At 47.0% G+C, this 3422-nt stretch overlaps 1 protein-coding gene across 6 annotated transcripts in view; it reads right to left on the bottom strand.

Annotated features, from left to right (window-relative positions):
• plekhm3 (pleckstrin homology domain containing, family M, member 3) overlaps positions 1 to 234 on the bottom strand; it is a 117641-nt gene extending 117407 nt beyond the window's left edge. For 3 of the 6 annotated variants that reach the window (XM_043693284.1, XM_043693285.1, XM_043693283.1), the window contains exon 1: positions 62 to 234. The gene's annotated coding sequence lies outside the window, so the exon portion shown is untranslated. The remainder of the gene's footprint in view (positions 1 to 61) is intronic. The other 3 variants (XM_043693291.1, XM_043693290.1, XM_043693288.1) reach the window with 2 other exon arrangements.
• Between the last annotated feature and the right edge of the window lie 3188 nt (positions 235 to 3422).

The raw sequence follows: 3422 nt of genomic DNA, 5'->3' as shown, positions 1-3422 counted from the left end.
AAACAAACCGCCTCACAGCTCTCCCCCCCCCAGTAAAACACACCGTCTCCAAGTCACTTACACAAACTCCTCTCAGGACAGCACCCTCCCCAATCCGCCGCCGCCAGTCTCGCACCCGAGTCGGCACTGCCCGAATCAACGTTACACACTCCCCATGGAGAAGGTGCGACACGGTAAACCGTCCCCACCGCTACTGGATAAACAGAGCCTCGGTCAAAAGGCCCGCCCTAAACAAGACACCAGCGTCACAATCAGGGAGAATTCTCCCTGTTGGGAGGGAGGATGGTTCCTTTGAGAACTTTAAACATTTCTGTTAAATTTGGACAATTCACCTCCTTTTCCCCTTTCCAGGCTGGAGGACTTACATGGAAGATAAAAGCCACACGTAAATCCAGAATTAAGTGCTTCTAACTAATTGAAATGCATGAATGAATATTGATGATGGACCAAACTTATTTTCATAGAATCCCCTACAGTGGGAAAGCAGGCCATTCAGCCCAGCAAACCCACACCAACCCCTCTAAGAGCATCCCTCCTAGGCCCACCGTATTTGTGTAACCCTGCATGTCCCATGGCTAACCCACCGAGCCTGCACATCCCTGCACATTGTGGGCAATTTCCAATGGCCAGTTCACTTAACCTGCACATGTTCGGACTGTGGCCAGGAGGAAACCCATGCAGACACAGGGAGAAAATGCAACCTCCATGCAGTCAGTTATCCGAGGGTGCAATTGAACTCAGGTTCCTGACACTGAGGCAGCAGTGCTAACCACTGAGCCACCACACCACCCATTTTCACCAAATTCCTCTTGCTTTCCGACTTCTCCAAGGATTGCTACGTAAGCGTTCTGATATCTCACCCAAAATGGCTATCCTTTTGAACATTTTATCATTGCAATAAACTTACATGCCCACTGCATAATGACCTACATAACTGCAGTGATGCAATTTTAAAAACAAAACTGTTTGCAAACTGGTTTGAGCTGTTTGTGAATTACATCATTATGTATACAGTGTACTGCAAGACTTACTGTGGAACCCATGATCATGCTGAGTGGATGAGGTGATAAACATAGTTGGGAAACTTGATCTCTAAATGAGAGAGAAATGGTTAGAAACCAAAACCCTAGCTGCTCTCCGCTCTCACTCGGGCCCAATCACACCTTGGACAGCAGTCACCCCAAGGCCTGCTTCATGGGAACTAGCCATTGTCTATGAAGTTTGGCATCAGACACGTACTGGTCTCACTGCATCATCAGGGCACATCTCTAACAGCCCTCTATGGCAATGCTGCATTGTATCACAACATCACCTTTCATTGTAGTGCTGATTCCAGGACACTTTGTGTGCAGGGACAAGCACCATCTCTTGGATTGAAACAGGCCACATTCCAGAGCTCCTCACATTATCTCTTAGCACTCCCTCACTTTGTGCCTACTCAGGTGCTCACAATACTTCTGTCTTGACTAGTCTTGCCTTTTTGTACTTTATTACTCAGCCAGAGCTCAAAACACCCACAGTAGTTCTGTCTTGCCTTGTCTTTTTGAGCAGACACAATGTAAATGAGCAGCCTGTTGTCTTACTTGTTTGTTTGTTTTTTCCTTTTCTGTTGCTGAATGAAGATGAACATTTTCAACCATTTGAAAGGCTTTCCAGTCTGTGATGGTCGCCCATGAGCAATGAATAGATGTTCAGCTACACTGGCTGCTTGAAGAAATATAACATTCCCTGAGGGTTCTGAATTGGAATGACTCTTGCTGAGATATTTGTATCCACGATAGTCACAGGTGAGGTGCCGGAAGACTGGTGATCGGCAAATGTGGTGCCACTGTTTAAGAAAGGCGGTAAAGACAAGCCAGGGAACTATAGACCGGTGAGCCTGACCTTAGTGGTGGGCAAGCTGTTGGAGGGAATCCTGAGGGAAAGGATATACATGTATTTGGACCGATTAGGGATAGTCAACATGGCTTTGTGCGTGGGAAATCATGCCTCACAAACATGAAGAAGTAACAAAGAAGATTGATGAGGGCAGAGCAGTAGATGTGATCTATATGGACTTCTGTAAGGTGTTCGACAAAGTTCACCATGGGAGACTGATCAGCAAGGTCAGATCTCACAGAATACAGGGAGAACTAGCCTTTTGGATTCAGAACTGGCTCAAAGGTAGAAGATAGAGGGTGGTGGTGGAGGGTTGTTTTTCAGACTGGAGGCCTGTGACCAATGGAGTGCCACAAGGATCGGTGCTGGGTCCTCTACTTTTTGTCATTTACATAAATGATTTGGATGCGAGCATAAGAGGTACAGTTAGTAAGTTTGCAGATGACACCAAAATTGGACGTGTAGTGGACAGCGAAGTGGGTTACCTCAGATTACAACAGGATCTGGACCAGATGGGCCAATGGGCTGAGATGTGGCAGATGGAGTTTAATTCAGATAAATGCGAGGTGCTGCATTTTGGGAAAGCAAATCTTAGCAGGACTTATACACTTAATGCTAAGGTCGTAGGGAGTGTTGCTGAACAAAGAGATATTGGAGTGCAGGTTCATAGCTCCTTGAAAGTGGAGTCACAGGTAGATAGGATAGTGAAGAAGGCGTTTGGTATGCTTTCCTTTATTGGTCAGAGTATTGAGTCCAGGAGTCGGGAGGTCGTGTTGTGGCTGTACAGGACATTGGTTAGGCCACTATTGGACTATTGCATGCAATTCTGGTCTTCTTCCTATTGGAAAGATGTTGTGAAGCTTGAAATGGTTCGCAAAAGATTTACAAGAATGTTGCCAGGGTTGGAGGATTTGAGCTATAGGGAGAGGCTGAACAGGCTGGGGCTGTTTTCCCAGGAGTGTCGGAGGCTGAGGGGTGACAAAATTATAAGGGGCATGGATCGGGTAAATAGGCAAAGTCTTTTCCCTGGGGTCGGGGAGTCCAGAACTCGAGGGCATAGGTTTAGGGTGAGAGGGGAAAGATATAAAAGAGACCTAAGGGGCAACGTTTTCACACAGAAAGTGGTACATATATGGAATGAGCTGCCAGAGGAAGTGGAGGAGGCTGGTACAATTGCAACATTTAAGAGGCATTTGGATGGGTATGTGAATAGGAAGGGTTTGGAGGGATATGGGCTGGGTTCTGGCAGGTGGGACTAGATTGGGTTGGGATATCTGGTCGGCATGGACGGGTTGGACTGCAGGTAAAAACACTGACATTGACATTTTATATAAACCCACCGACTCCCACAGCTACCTGGATTACATCTTTTCCCACCCCACCTCCTGCAAAAATGCCATCCCATATTCCCAATTCCTCCACCTCCGCCGTATCTGCTCCCAGGAGGACCAGTTCCACCACAGAACTCACCAGATGGCCTCCTTCTTTAGAGACCACAATTTCCCTTCCCACGTGGTTAAAGATGCCCTCCAACGCATCTCGTC

The sequence above is a fragment of the Chiloscyllium plagiosum genome, chromosome 7, assembly GCF_004010195.1.
Source record: "Chiloscyllium plagiosum isolate BGI_BamShark_2017 chromosome 7, ASM401019v2, whole genome shotgun sequence".
In the NCBI taxonomy this organism is placed as follows: domain Eukaryota; kingdom Metazoa; phylum Chordata; class Chondrichthyes; order Orectolobiformes; family Hemiscylliidae; genus Chiloscyllium; species Chiloscyllium plagiosum.
This window is presented reverse-complemented; position numbering and strand designations above follow the sequence as displayed.